Here is a 16708-nt window from a genome sequence, read left to right on the forward strand (position 1 = left end):
CGTTAACCAAAGGCTGCCAGGCTGCAGGGATAGCAGAGTGGCTCCAGCTCCTGCAGCAGCATCACAGTAAGTGATGAGGGGAAGTTTCTACAACCCGTGAGCACTTTGTCAGTCAGAGGTCAATGGGAAAGGATAAAGAATGCAAAGAAAAAAAAAAAACATAAATAAAAAAATAAGTAGGGTAGAGGAATGAAAGGGAATGGGCAGTGAATTTAAAAAATAGAGAAACCAAAGCATGCTAAAAACTTACCCAAAGTAAAAGCCAGGCCTTCATGATGTTCCTGCAGAAGCCTAGGTGAAATCTCCACCTCACTTTGATGATGGAGGGTCAGGTCCTTAGGAAAAAGGGTTAGTTTGGACATAATGAAAAGAAAGAATGTAGTGCAAATGAAGGAAAATAAGTGAGTGGTGCTGTACAAAAATAATGATTGTGTAGCTACTAGGCAATATTGTCATCTCTGCACACATCCAAGGACTTAAGTGACCCACTACTCTTGCTGAGGATCTGCTCCATTAATAATAAGAAAGAGCAATTTAAACTATGGCTTTTTTCATTGTGTTTTATACAGGTTTGGGGAATATGTTATCAAAGGCTCCAATTCTGGCCAAAGTCCACAGGAATCATCACCTGTGGTCAGGCCCTGGATAGAAAGATCAGAGCTATCTTTGCGTAGCCCTACCACCAAAAACAGATCAATCGGAAGTAACTCAAAAGGAAATAGTCTACAGGGAACAGATGAAGATGCATTTAGAGGAAATAATCCCCATTCAGGATGCCATTATTAAAAGAGAGAGATAACTATCAGAGCTAAGATATGTCAGGGCAACCTCGTTGACATGGGACTGGAGAACTTCTACTGTAAAAGCAGAGAAACTAGGTCAGTGCTTTTTGAAGAGAGGAAAGCTCAGGGTGGACATCATTATTTTATACACGATTCTAAGGGGAATAGCTAGGAGAGATGTCAGAAAACTAGTGTCAAATACAAGAACAAATGGACAGGCTCTAAGAAAGGGAAATGAAGAGAAACTAAAGGAGGCTCGAGCTCAAGGGATATAAACATTTCTGTACACACTAAGTAGTTGATGCAAGGACTGGGTTACAGAAAGGGCTGCTAAGAGCAACCAATAAGGGTTTGGAAAAGAAAAAGCTTTGTGGGGTACAGCCACCTGAGAGCAGACAAATCTGTCTCTTGATCTTGTCTGTCCCTAGAATTGCCCAAGTTCCAATCTCAAAATTACTGCGAGGTTCACATACAGTAAATCTCTGTGCAAGCGCAATAGATTGAAGTGAGAATTCAGTTTATCACTCAAAGATAAAACTCAGAAGAGCATTTGCCTTCAAATTCTATTAATATAAATGTAATTACAAGGGCTAATTCCAATTCAAATGTTAGCTTATAAGGACTGGTGGAGGTAGCAGCCTACAGAGAAAGAGATGATGCTGGAATCCCTGATTCTTCTGTTTGATCAATAGTTCAGTACTAATAGACTTTATTTATTAATTGGAGCATGTGGTTTGAAAATGAGCCTAATTTTTAGGTTGCATGTTCTAAGAACTGGAATATTTGCATGTTGCAGTTGCCTCTATACAAGAAAAAAAAGCCTCTCTGTAGTATTGTGACAGGTAAGAATAGTCTTTATTAAAAAAAAAAAAAAAGAAAGAAAAAAGGCAGAATGCTAACTATGATGCAAGTGACTTCCAGAACATGCTGCCTTAAACACAGATCAAAACAATACTCTTTGTTCTGAGTACCTGAAATGTAAACCAGTCACTAGGGGAAGACAAAAAAAAAGAAAGTAGATTGAGGTAATAGCTTGGGGCAAAAGGAATTTGAAGACAGAGGAGAATCAGTGGACTGTACAGTTCAGAGCTCTTTTAGGGCATTTTCTTATATTGTCTGAAATTTAAAGGCAGAACTTCATCTGATAGAAATAAGCTGATTGGCCTAAGCTATGGACCTGTTTCCAAATACGTAGTCTAATACTTTTAAAGAAGAAAACAGGAAAAAAGGTAGCAGAAACACAAGACACACAGCAGTCCCATTGAATACATGTCAGGTTCTGAGATCCTGTAAAAAGTGTAATGCCAACCCTGTTCCTTGGGAGTTTTCCTTGTTTAGAATACCAGGGTTTAGGATATGGTATAGGAGTGGTTATGGTAGCACTAGGCTGACAGTTGGATTAGATGACCTTGAAGATCTCTTCCAGCCTTGATGATTCTGTGATTCTGTAATGAATTTTGTCTATTGTCTTACCTTGGCCTGAGAAATGTCACAAACCTTCCTCTTTTCCAGCCCAGTGGTTAAACAAGAGAGATTTTGAAGTGAAATATGAGGAGGAAAGAGTCTGAGTGTGCTGTAGCCCTCTCTGCCTCCATTCTGTACTGTGGTAGTAGAAATGTGCCTGCACCTTCCAGATCATAAAAATCCCTGGCAATGTGATGCTCATAAAACTTTCAGAGTACACTGAGATCAATTCTGAACCACCAAGATGTGATACTGAGATGAAGTGGCCCATCTCAACCACCATTACAGCCACTGAGACATTGATGTTGACACGGAACCAAAAATTTGTCACGACGCTGGGAAAGAGCAGGGATCACAGAGTGAGTGATACTGATCAAAGCAGATGAGAGTCAGGAATGTTTATCCAGGAGATGCAAACTCAGACACATACCTCGGTGATCTGAAGCCGTCAGAGTTAATATGCTGTCTATTAACATTTGCTCAAATACAGCACCTGTCAGAGCATGTACAGGAAAAGGGTTTTTTAGGTCAGTCTGACACGTGAAGAGTGAGGTGTTGTCAAGGGGAGCTAACCCTGGCTGGCTGGCAGTGGGTGCTGTGTTTTCTGTGCACCTTGTCTTCTCCTAGGCACCAAACCCCAGATGTTAATGCACTATGTGGACTTTGGTTTTACTCCAGTGTGACCATTTCTCACACTCTTAATAACATTCAAATCTCTGCTGTGCTAAAGCACGTGTCTTCTGGCACTGCTCTGCGAGGAAGGGGAATGCAATGCTTGTGTTTTACTGGTTGCATGCAGCAGAGGTGAGGTTGGAGGTGGGTTTCCTATAGCCAGACCTCTCTAGAACTCACCACTCATGGATCAATGCTCTCAGGGGGGAAGTGCAGCATCCTGGCAGCACAGCAGCCTCAAGCCCCTGTGCTGATCCCCTGCTGAAGTTTGGGTAGTGTATGTAACAGCGGCCTCAGGAATACTTACAGTAGATTCTGTACTGAAGGAAATAGGGTGGCCAATAAGTGTCCATTTCTCACTAGGTGCTTAAAACAACATCCCATTATCAAGCAGCTGGGCACTCCCTGGGAAGATCTTTCATATCTGTTTTATATACAGGTTATCACAAAATATTACTTGTATTATTGTGTGTTCTTAAGCAGTAGGAAAGCAGAGAATTTATATTTTGGGCAGTCCACAATGTCATTGTTTTTGTCCATGCCATCATTGCATATCCTAACCTGAACTTGGAAAGCTCACTGCCTATCGGGTAGTTTCAGAGCAAACCCGTGTTCTTAATGAGTAAATGAAGTTACTGTTGCTTTAGTTTATTCTAAGTGTTGAACCCAGCATGGGATCTAACCTGGAAGAGTCATCTCAAGAATATTGCGGTGGAAAGTAGAGCGTAGGATTTAACATTGGAAATTAGAAGTTGATCCTACTTCTTATACAAAATTGAGATTGACAAAATTGAGGTTTATCTACATAAACCTTTAAACAAAGATGTGGCTCTGAATCAAAATTAGGGAACAGGAGAAATGAAATTGAGGACTTTGTGCTCTTAAAGGAAACTTGCCCAGCAAGACTGTCAGCAGCGGAGAACTAAGCACAGACATTAATGGAGTCAGGTCTTTTTCTGGAGGTCAATTTTTAATAAATCAAGATTGTTTAAAAATTATAATTATTGATTAATTAAATTTATACTCGGAGCTTAGCCCTCTTAGTTTTGAAGAGTCTGTACAACCAATTGGTATGAAAGATGAACTGAAAGAAATGGAAAAAGTCATTATTTAATTAACTGCTATTCCAAGTGGATCTAGTGCTAGCAATGGGTTTGGATGTCTGCTCCCTGCAAGTACAAGCAAAGGGGCTTTTGCAAGTCTGTCTCTGCACTCAGATTCCATAAAGCAGCCTGCCCTGTCTCTGCCTATATAGAAACTGGAAAAGGGCAGGTTTAGATTAGATATCAGGAAGAAATTCTTTGGTGTGAAGGTAGTGAGACACTGGCCCAGGTTGCCCAGAGAGGTGTCCAAGGCCAGGCTGGACGGGTCTTGGAGCTATTTGGTCTAGTGGAAGGGGGCCCTGCCCATGGCAGGGTTTGGAAGGAGATGAGCTCTAAGGTCCCTTCCAACCCAAACCATTCCATGATTCTGTGATGAATAATAAGTTCATCTCCAAACTGTGGTCCTCGAAAGACAGAGTAAGATAGTTTGGAAGTTTATTATGGGTCCAAAAGTCCAACAGAAAAGTGTGCAAAGCTGTACAAACAATTTCTGGACTTGATAAATGTAGCTGAAAATAACAGGACTGAAGCCTGAAAGAGAAACACCACAAAAGCAGGAGAATCCATTTACCTAACCTGGAGGTACTAAGGTGGGAGCAGGCAGGATAATCCTGCCCTTTGCATGCAGAGAGGAACCAGCTGGAAGAGGAAAAAGGAGCGACGCCCAAGGCAATGTGGTACCAAAGGCAGGGGGCTGGAGGTGAGTGAAATAAGAAATGAAGAGGTACCATGTTGGCATGAAGTGATACACTGTCACAGGCAGCTCCCAAGCTGATCCCACACTTAAAAATAGATTGACATTTATCCAGGAGACGAGTTTGTTATTCTGTAACTACAGCATTTTCTATTATGTTTGATAAGGGAAAGAAGATTGCATCTTGGTCAGAAATATAAAAATTTGTCTCCTAGCAGGGGATAATCGCAGGAGAACAGGGGCAGATGACAACTGCAGATTTAAAATAGTTCAGTGCAGTCCCTGGTAAGGAAGATATGTTCAGTGCTCGGCTGAAATGTCATCCCACACTCATGGCCAGGCCACCCCTGTGGTGTCCCACAAGCAGTGTCCTGCTCCTCTTCCCTCCAGAACTGCTCCTCTTGGGTCACTCTGGGCAATTCTTCTGGGAGTCAACTTAATATTGCATAGAAAGTCATTAGAGGAAGAAAGATAGGGCCAGTGTGACAGTATGGCCCTGATCTAGGGGAGGTTTTGGTGTGGAATTAGTGTAGAAGAGGTGTTGGCAGTCAAGGACAGGGGGGTGTGGGGATCTCTCTGTCTGTCTGTTGGGGCAGCTACAAGAAAGATGGAGAGACTCTATTTAAAAAAGCAGGTAGTGACAAGACAGGGGGAAATTACTTCAAACTGAAGAGGTTTAGATTTGATAGTAGGAAGAAATTCTTCCCTGGGAGGGTGGGGAGGCCCTGGCACAGGATGCCCAGAGAAGCTGTGGCTGCCCCTGGATCCCTGGAAGTGTCCCAGGCCAGGTTGGACGGGGCTTGGAGCAACCTGGGATAGCAGAAGGTGTCCCTGCCCATGGCAGGGATTGGAATAAGATGGTCTTTTAAGGAACCTTCCAACCAAAACCAGTCTATGATTCTATGGGCATATCCCAGACAGATGTGAAGAATGTATGTACTGCCTGACTTCTGCAATTGCACTGTAGGTAGTGCAAAAACCTTAACTTTGCAAAAAATCCAAAGCTCTTTTGTTTCAGTATGTAACTGTTGATCTAAAATGGGAGTTCTTGTTTTCTAATTCACAAAGCTTAAAAGATCGCTCATTTTATATTAAAATGATAGCCTTTGCAAGAGACCTTCAATCTAATTAAAGCCAGGAGATTAGCATCCCTTAGAATATTTGCAAAGCCTGCAATGCGAAGTTAATGAAATGTGTACACTTTTACAAAGCTTTAATTTTTAATGAAATAATTCAGGACATGGACCTTGCTCCTCTGCCTTACCTGCTTTGTCCAAAATGGGGGCTGTTTACAAACAATGCAAAGTTCTGGGCTGAGAAAGACAGAGGAGAGGATAATCTAAAGGCTTCTTGGTAGCTGCAAGCCTGTCTTTATGTTCAGCCTGAGAATGTTAGTATTCCTGATTAATAGTAATGACTGAGAATATTATTTCAGAGTTGCAGTTAGTTCTTAAGGTTATGGATATGTGTGTACATATATCTGTACATATATACATATAAAAATATGTAGCATGTACTGTATTTATATATAAATACATACATGTACAATAAATTAGATGTACAACTGTATAAAATCACGGTGACTGCTAAAGGGACCTTAAATAAAGCAAGTAAGGGAATTTGTTGCAAGGGAATATCTCCTATTTGAAGAAATGGGCTGAGCTCAGAGGCAGAGGAGCAGCCAGGGCTGGAGCAGTCTAGTTCAGAGGGGATGACCAAAGGAAACCCTAAGCAATTCCAGCCTCCTTTTAGGTCAGGCTCCTCTAATGATGGCCCCACTCCTCTGTTATCGCTTGAGAAGGAAGAAAAGAGGAAAAGAGCTGAAGCACAGAGAGGGGCAAGCCCTGTTCAGAGTCACTGTTGCTCTCTGCAGTGTCAGGGGGCAGGGCATCCCCAGGGCCACACACACCCTGTCCTGGGCTCATTTACAAACAGCCACACCATTAGAGCTATATACTGGATCTGCTTCTTTCACCCTTTGCTTTGCTGCCTCTCAGTTTTGCCACAGGAAAGATCTGGCTGTTGCATTCAAAATAGTAATTCTTTTATAGAGCCACCCCCCTACTTTACATTATGCTTACTGGATCCGTCTGAAACCTAAATGTTAGAATATCCTAATCTTGCTCTACATTTTAAAGCTGAAAGATAAACGTGTTGTTTAATGAAATCCCCAACACTACAGGAATAGTAACCATTGTGTTTCTTCGTTTCAAAGAACGGCTGAAATCTAACATCTGGTGTAACTGTACAAACCTGACCTTAGGTCACAGTAAGTATTGTATTGTTGATGATGGATACGCTTTTTTCATTACCATGCTGTCTCCATTCTTTCAGCATCCATGCTGTGAATCCTCAGTTACAGCCAGGACTGTTGATAAATACTGATTTTTAAAATACAATTCCTTTTTTTTTTTACACTTTTAAGCATGCATTGTACAGTATTTTCTTTTTAAATAGCTCTTCTAGTTTGTTGTCAACAATATGCTATTATTTGAGCAAACTTTTCTGCATGATAGCTCTAACACACAAGGATCAAGGATTATGTGTCTGAAGACACAGCTATGATCCTGAAAGAACAGTGTCACAAAAAGGTGATCCTCTGCCTCTAATGCCTTCCCCTGTACTTTCTTCGTTGGATGCTCGCTTCCTTAAAGCCCTGGTAGAACCAGGGTTTAAGGTTTAAATTGGGAAGCAGATGTGGATACCTGTGAATGTGTCTTTGCACATCATTGTTTCAAGGTTTCAGCGCCTGTGCACGAAATGAGGCCCTGCACTGTCCTGGGTGATTGATGTCCATTATTCCCAAGATCTGGGGTAATTCAGACTAGGTCAGTGACTGCGCAGGAGCAGTGCTGTAACCAGAGCTCCCAGCAAGCCCAGTGAAGTACCAGTCAAGAAATTAAGATAGTGCTCTCATAGCTGGAAGTTCTGGTCAGATCTGAACTACATAAAAGCCACCAAAAGCTCCAACACTGAACTGGGAGAGAGAGGGCAAATTTAATGATGACTTCTATTTGTTTGCTTTGCTGAGCATATCTACCCCTAGAACCTTTCCAATTTTTGTAGCTCTCCAAGAGCTTCACAAGACTTTTAGCACCACAGTTTTAATTTTTTCCCCCTAAACTGGTGCAAACTCAAACTTGTTTTCCAGTCCTTTGGCCAGCAGATGCCCAGGTTCATTCAGACTTGACTCTTTGGGACAGAGGTGCTGACTGGGGTTGCTGGACATACCATCAGCAGAGAAGAAATGTGTCCTATCCTAATCCTTAGGTTGTAATGCACATGCTGTGTTCTCACTAGGTGCTAATATTCCTTCATAATGTTACTGCATCATGCAGTGGAGGTAAAGCAGAATATCCTTGGTTCATCCTTGTGCTGCCAATGGAGATGTGCAGAATGAAGCTCTGACTCCCTGAAATCCTTATCTTTTCACCAACCCAGCAGTAACCAGCATGGAAAACATCTGAAGGCATGGCTTTTACACTTTTAAGAAACAACGATTCACTTCAGTTCTGCCAAAGCTAAATACATTTATAGATTTGTTCGTAATTATTTTTAGAGTAGAATTCTGTTTGTTTGACAATATCTGAAAAATTAAATACCTGGGGCAACATCATTGAGTGCAGCTGGTACACTGGAAACATGAGGAAATACTTGCTGTAATTGTGAAGGTTTCATTTAATGGCTCAGAAAGCAGAGTTAACTCATTCAGTGAGGACAGGTTTTTTGATGGGCTGGTGGTGCTGCCCTCTCTGTCATGAGCTGCCAGCCCTGTCCTGCAGCACAGACAGGTCTGTGCTTCCCAGGAACAAAGAGCAGAATCAACCTTTGGGACCTGTTGGAGTGAGTCCAGAGCAGACACCAAGTTGGTTATAGGGATGGAGCAGCCCTGCTATGAGGAAAGACTGAGAGAATTGGGATGGTTCAGCCTGGAAAAGAGAAGACTCTGGGGTGACCTAATTGTGGCCTCCCAGTACCTGGAGGGAGCTACAAGGAAGATGGAGAGACACTATTTACATCGGCCTGGAGTGACAGGGCAAAGGGGAAAGGCTTCAAAGTGATGGACAGTAGGTTTAGATTTGATATCAGGAAGAAATGCTTCCCTGTGAGGGGGGTAAGGCCCTGGTACAGGTTACCCAGAGAAGCTGCCCCATCTCTGGAAGTGTTGAAGGCCAGGCTGGACAGGTCTTGGAGCAACCTGGGATAGTGGAAGTTGTCCTGGCAGAAGGTGCCAGGTTTCTGTGCCATGAGCTTGCAGAAGGCTCTGGACCTGCCAAGCTGTGAACTGAAATGCATTGGCAGGACAGTTAACAAGTATTCTATACTCTTCCCACCCATTCTGCACTTTCCATGACCTCTTCCTTTCATCGGTACAAGTAAATTGAATTCAGCACATTTAAAGACCCTGTCTGGATCCATAACATTCATAACCATGCTGTAACCATGAATGAAAAGCTGAGGGAGAGTATGGTTTGTATCCAAGGGCTCTTTTGCTTTTTATATGTTTACATATCCCAGCCAATGGTCAGCAAATAAGCACCACGGCTGGTAATGAAATGTTCGAACCATCTGTTTTAATCTGCAATTTAATTTCACTATAAAATATTAAAGTTGTTCCGATGGTTGGGTTGGTATGGCTGCTTTATATGAAAAGAATTGAGTATCCCAGAGCAATTACATTGCACCAAGCACATGCTATGGATATTATATTCTGTATTGTTATTTTGTTCCATTAAAAACATTAAAAGCCTTCTTAACATGGTATGACAGAGTTTTAGGCCTCTCTTTTTTGTTAGAAACAAGTAGCAAATACTGAGGACAAGTGTAAGAAGAAGATACTGGCAAAAGAATAATCTTCTTCATGATCCTTCAAGAGGAACAATAGAACCATCTTCCAGGAGGGGCGGTCAATGCCCCAGGCTGGTCAGTGCCTTAAAAAGAGGCAATGTTATCATTAACAGGCTTTGACTTTTGGTCAGCCCTGAAGCAGACTTGGTGATCCTGGTAGGTCTCTTCCAACTGAATTTACTCTATTCTATCCTAAATACATGTCTGCAGAAATGCTGAACTGATGAAACCAGAAAGTGGTTTTGGCATTGCAGCTTTTGGAAGCTGTGGCATCTTTGGAAACCCTTGCCTCCTTTCCCACTGGCACTGCTTTCTATTCTGGGATTTCAAAGGACATTCCTTGACGGCCTGATGACAGCTGTGCTCTGGGTTGTGGCCCTTTAGGTCTTGGAAGCAGGTTCAGGGGTTCCGCAACATATTTGGACAACTCACTCCAGTGATTAATGATCCTTAACAGTGATATTATTTTTTCGTCTTTCTCCAGATTGAACCTCTCTCCATCCACCCCCTCTGCCATGGGCAGGGACATCTTCCACTACGGCAGGTTGATCCAAGCCCCACCTGACCTGGCCTTGAACACTTCCAGGATGGAGCGGCCACTGCTTCTCTGGGCAGCCTGTGCCAAGTTCTCACCACCCTCACAGGTCAGAATTTCTTCGTAATTGTTTCCACTTCTTTTTGACAAGTGGGCAGGGTCAGTGCAGTGTGGTGCTGGGCAACCACCTCTCTTATTTTCATCTGATGTGAATATTTCTGCTCATGTGTGCCTTATGATACCCACATTTCCCATGTGACCTCAAAAATTCCCATCACTCTCAATGAGCAGCATCCCATGCCATGGTGCCACTCTACCTTGCTTCTGGGATCTGTCTCTCTGCTTCTTTGATGGCTGGGAGGGATAGAGGGCAATCACAATGAGCTTGAGCTGGTACTGTTGGTGTACCCAAAATACAGAGCCTTTCTCCATGTGCTGCAACTCAACATGTCACTTAGGGAATGGTGAGAGGGACAGGCACATATTTCCCTGGGCAGAAACTCCCTGTCTCAGAGGCAGGAAGCATTGCAGCCCTGTGAACCTCATTCTTTAGCTAGTCTAGAGCCCTGTAGGGAGTCAGGGCTCATTAGCTCAGCACTGTGGCATTCTGACACAACTGTGTGGCTTCTGGAACCCCAGCCAGTACTTCTACCTAGTCATCTGCTGTACTACCTGATATATCTGATAACCTGATATACCTGCTTGGCCAAGGCTTGCTCAGGGGTCCCCACACAGGACAGGGAGAGATAAGGATTGCACACACCAGTGGCCCCCCACCCCTGGATGCTGCAGCAGTTGTTTTCCATCACACCCATGGCCATGTGTCGCCTGGTGTTATTTGAGTGTGTGCCACTTGCAATGCATTTTTCCTGAACATAAGCTGGAAATTACTGATTCTTACCTTCCACAGCTAGTATAAAAGCACTAATGTCCTAATGAAGAGTCTCACTTAGCTAAATGCTTCATACAGCTGAGTAAAACAAAGAATTTTACTAGAGCTTAACCCAGTCGTTAATAAGCTTTTTAACCCTGACCTTTCAAATCAATGATCTACCACTGGTTTTACCTTTCAAGAAGAAATTCCATTTTCAAGTGATAAAACATATTTTGCACTCCTTACAATCTAATGATTATTCTCAGCGTTACTGGATATATGAGGCCATCAAACCATTAGAAGGTATAAAATGTATTAATGTACAGCATTCACGGCTACATTTGCTTTAGAGTCAATAAAAGGGAAACAATTTATAAAGGGCATTTATGCTCATTACGGAATATCGATAGATTGTTTCTCCCATCATTCCTGAAGTATGAAGGACTCCCCTCCGTGATGGATAGGAGAGGATTTGCATAAGCTCTTTGTTAAACTCCTCCAGCACTGAGCTGTGTGCAGGGGTCTGTGGCCAGGCTTTGGGCTGGAATGTGTGGGAGTATCCACAAATTCTTCCTTTCCAAGCGACTGAGCATCTCAGTTTGGGAGGTTTTCACAGCAGCCATGTGAAGGTTCTGTAGACAACTACGGTGCTTTCAGCACCGGACAGGAATTGTCACAAGGCTGTGGGCAAATGGAATCAGTGCTGGAAAAGAAAGGAATTTGTTTGTGAGGAAGGTCAGGGCTGGAGCACACAAATGAAGGCAGAGCTTTGGTGAGCACCTTCCTAAGCAGGAGTAGGAGGAGAGGGGCTGTTTGACACATACGGGGGGAAAATAGGGGAGGAATTACATGGGGGGTAGAAGATGCTATAGGAGCACTGCAGCTATAGGTAGAGGCAGAAATTTCATAGTCTGTCCTAATGAATAACAACTGCAGAAATACAGTATCTATGAGGAGTCAAGTGATTAAGGCACTGGCCTGAGTCTCAGCAGACCTGGATTCAGTTCCTGGCTGTTTTGAGATTTCTGTCTGACTTTTGGCAAGCCTCTTCAACTCTCTGCGCCTTGGTTTCCCATCTGTTAAAGAGGAATAATAATATTTCCTTTCTTTCCTGTCTATTCCAGCAGCAGTCTCTTCTGGGCAGGCACTGTCTCTCTCATGGTGTGTACAGGACTTTGCCCTTGGATTTTGATACCTGCACTAAAGCAGGAAATCAGGATGGGGAGGACCATGCCATGGAAGCCCACTTACTAACAATTTCCCATTACTAAGGGACTAAAAGGTATACCACAACTTGTTAAATAGAGTTCTTAATATCAGTTCTTCCAGGACAAAATAAAAGAATACCAGTCAGTAAATTAGAGAAGGAAAGTGATTCACATCTTTCTAAGAGTCTGAATGCGTCTTCTGAAGTAGAAATATTCCAGTTTGAAAGAACAGAGAAAACATTAACCATGGCACAAAAGCAGAGCGTTGGCCTCCTCCATTTCTGATCTTGCTCCTCTACACATCTGGCTGCTCTATATTGACTGACCTTTCCAGCTTTTCTCACTGACAAGACACCTTCTTGAGGCACATTGCAGCTTCCTGACCTGTGCATGCTCCTGACCATCTGGTAGGACGAAGTTGTGCCCACTCAGAGGCGCACAACACACTGCAGGAGAGACTGGGTAATATCAGTTGCAGAGCACTGGTTGAAGAGAACAACCAGCAAATATAAAAAATTAAATCTCAGCTGCAGAGACTTTCTGGTAATAAGCAGTCCCAATTAGAAATGCAAATGTCACTGAAAGGGAGCGTGTCTGTTGACAATAGACTTTGAGGAAAGCTTTGGGTTTAGTGCTAGTAAATTAATCTTTAATTATGAGCACGCCTCACTTCTGAAAAAGGCGCCTTGCACACACTGAACTGACAGCATATGGAAGTTTCAGGCTGTTGCTTTCTTCTGTCAAATGGAACATCTCACCCCAAAAGAGCAGAGGAGAACTTTGTTGGCTGCTGGTGGACTTAGTGCTCTGCGAACTGGGGCTGGCCAGTATCATTGACTCTCCAGATGACCAGGAGTCATCAACCCATTAAAAACATTGGTCTTAAAACAGTATGTCTCCCATGCCCTTGATAAATATAAATATCTAGATGAAGAATTGTTGAAGTTTGGGAGAGAAAAACAGTCCTTGCTCCTGCAGTTCTCTCCTTCCCTGGCTGGGTCACCTGCCCCCCATGCAGAGCACACCTCTCTGGCAGAGGGAGGACCACACCATGCTACAGCAAACCCTTCTTCAGGCCAGCCATGAGAATGTTCAACACCTCCACTCCTGGGCTGGCTGGATTATTAAAATAACATTTCCACTTCCAAGTAAGTAAATAAATCTCACTGGCAAGTCTGTTTTGTGTCAGCCAACATCTTATCTCCCTGAAAACTGGGCTGGTGTCCTGCAAAGCTGAAAACTGAACGCTCTAAAACCTGAGTTCAACAGCCAAGGGATACACCAGATCCATCTTCTGAGGTAGCAGATACAGTGAAGTAAGCAAATACATTATAGAAATCCTGTTATTAAGGTTACAAAAATAATTTTGTTTCTTTAAGTTTGAAGTTATGAAACCTTGCTGTCATTTTCCCAGAAAGGTTTTGTTTTTTCAGCCTATAGCTAAAAAGCTTTGCCCCAAATACTTCGTTGCCCAAAAGAGGCCATGCTGCAAACCCACCTCAAAAGGCCCAGAACACCTGGTTTCAGGCACAACAGGAAGATCAGAACATACCTTATCATAAATATGCATATGCGACACAGGAGCCCGCCACCTCCTTGGAGTGATGCCATAATTGACGGAACAAAGTACAACAAAACTTCACATCACTGGTGGATCAGAAGAACAGAGGTAACTGAAAGGCTAGAAAATTACAGGTTTACTGACATTCTGCTCAACCTTACCCATTCTTTATTGAAAAGAGATAATAACTATCTATAGGAGAGCTGTCTTAAGACTCCATTCATTCCCTTTCGCTAGCCCAGCTGAGAGGTGGTATAATATAACGCACACCAGCATCTGGCATGTCATTTAATTACACCTTCAGCTTGCTGGGAAAATGTTGGAAGTGTCAAGGTAAGCAAGCTATAAAAATATATTTCTCTTGCTACAGGAGAGCTCCTGAAATGGCAAGCAGAGGCCAGCTCCAGACATTACTCTGAGTCTGTGAGAAGAAGGTGATGCAGAGGAGTCTAACTTATGAACAATTATCACCCTTTGATAAGACACCATCTGCTCCCAGCTGCCTGGCTCCAATTTCCCAACAGACACTTGGGAATTCCTCTCCAAATAAACCACTGGTGTAACAGGAAAACAGAACTGTCGGCTCCAGTGAAGTTGTGCCTTCTTACATCAGCACTGTGTCTCACTCCTTCAACCAAGAAGGAAAAAACTGTCAAAGGCAGTAAAATGCCAGCAACCACCACTGAAAGAGCCAGGTAGGGCTTGGTTTAGCTCATCCACCTGGTCTGTGCTCTGCTCATATGAGAGGCTGTTAGAGATCACCTACGGTAAGGATGAAGGACTAATATACCTGTACTAGTGGGCACTTTTTACGTGATGACTTTTGCCCCGAGCTGATTCAAGGGGCTCTTTTAAAGAGCACAAGCTGCTCAACAAATCAGTCAGGTGGTGTGTTTCCCTGGAGAAGCCCATTGCTATTCTCCAGTAGCCAAGGAGAAGCTCACACACCTACAAGATAGCCAGCAGTGGAGGACTTCCAGATTCTTGCCGCTTCTGTGTTTCTATTCCACTATGTTTGTGAGAGAAAAAAATGTAAATCTCTAATTTCAGACAGCAGAACTGAGATTGTGTTGTGGTTAAAGCATGACAGGCAGTTGCATCTATCCCATGGTATTGAGAGCACTCGGCTGCATTTGGCTGAAGCTCTGCAAGCACCACGCCTGCAGCACCATCCTCACTCCTCGCCACAGCTGCTCTCAAGTCACAGCATATTTAAAAGGTCAGTTCTCATTGTCACTCCTGTGAAATAAGATTGGCCTCGCCATCAACACTTTCTCTAGGCCTTGATGCTGTACACACCAGGGACAGGAGCATTGAGGAGGGCGGATTCAGCATCCTACCCCAGTCTGCACAGCAGTGAAGCTGCAGATAACCTCACTGCTTCTTAAACCAAAGATGACCCCTGAGCCTTTGACCCTGGGGGCTGGCCTTGTTACAAGTAATTGAAGTGAATGAAATAAATCACATAATCTTTCTCTTTGTTTATTGGGTGGGGGGAGGAAAGGAGAAGAAAGCTCAATTAGTCACCTTGTTTTGTTCTTATTAATGGAAATTTCTCAGAAACCAAAATAAAGGGTGTCGTATAAGAACCTGAAGAGTGCAAAATTAGCTTGAACCCACATCCTAAGTTTTAAACCCAGAGCATGAATGCAGGTGTCTGCAGCTGAGCATGGTATTTTTTTTCAGCTCATCTGAGGTATGAGTCACTTCCATCAAAAGAGGAGGATGCCTTGATCTGTGTGCGAGCGAGCTTTGGAACAGCAGCTGTTGGAGCAAATACAAATATCCACGCCAAGGATTGTAAGGATGGAGTTTATCTAATATGTAAAAAGACACCTGCTGCAAATGAAAAATTACACCCACAACCACCTGAATAAGATAAGCAAATGATGGGGGAAATTAGGAGACAGATTTATTATTAATATACGTTGGAACTTTTGAACCAAACATCTCTTTTGCAATGGAACAGTAGGATGCACAAGGAAATAGCACTCCTTGCCCCAGACCAGCTCAGCAGCATTTATCTTGCCTAAGTGATTTTTTTTCTTTGCTAAGTCTGGTGGAGATGAAAACACTAACCCAAAGAAGATAATTAAAAGCTAAATGAAACCACATACAGCTGTGCTACTACATGGCTAATGAACATGCAAATATATACATATGACAAGGACATAATGCGGGCTGGCTGCCTTGAGTGGTTAGTGCAGATTTCCAAGAGCTGGAAATGCTATTGATTATAACTGAGCTAAACTTCCTGACTCCAGACTTCAAAGATCAGCCTCAATATAATCATCAGGCAGCATATGGGACCATGGCTGCAAGGGGCTGATGAATAATGGCTCGGGGACCTGAACATTTGCACGTAGGGTGGCAGATGTCCTGGAGATGTCCTCCGGGCTGTGGAGTGCAGGCTCCTTGGCAGCCAGGAGCAGCACCACAGAATCCTCCTCAGCATCTTGGCATACTCGGTCCTGCTGACAATTTGGGTTTTGGAGTTATGGGGTTTAGCTGGGATATTTTTTTTCCCCACTTCACTTGGCAAGAGGCTGATACGTGGTGGAGACATTTTTGGGAGGACCAGGGATGGATGTAACAGATACAAGGCAAAGCTTTTTGGGGTCCTATAAACAGAAGCACGAGCAGCATGGAAAGGTTCTCCTCTGAGGGTCTGCTGCCACATCCATGCGAAAGAAGACAAACCAGATTTTCCTTATTAGTTAAAAACCACCCAGCTGAGAGTAACTCCCCAACCCACTCAGAGATGAGACGAGGAAGTCAGGACTCAGCCCTGCACCAAGTTCTCCATGGAAGGGACCTAATCCCACTGCCACCTTGTGCCCCCTTCACTAGCCACACCACAATGGGGACATTATAGAGACAGAGCAAACCTCACTCCTCCTCCATGATGACCACAGAAAGGCCACATAGACTTGGGGATTCCCACAGCCAGGAGAGAAGCATGGAGAG

This window comes from Corvus brachyrhynchos, unplaced genomic scaffold, assembly GCF_000691975.1.
Source record: "Corvus brachyrhynchos isolate BGI_N302 unplaced genomic scaffold, ASM69197v1 scaffold91, whole genome shotgun sequence".
Lineage (NCBI taxonomy): Eukaryota > Metazoa > Chordata > Aves > Passeriformes > Corvidae > Corvus > Corvus brachyrhynchos.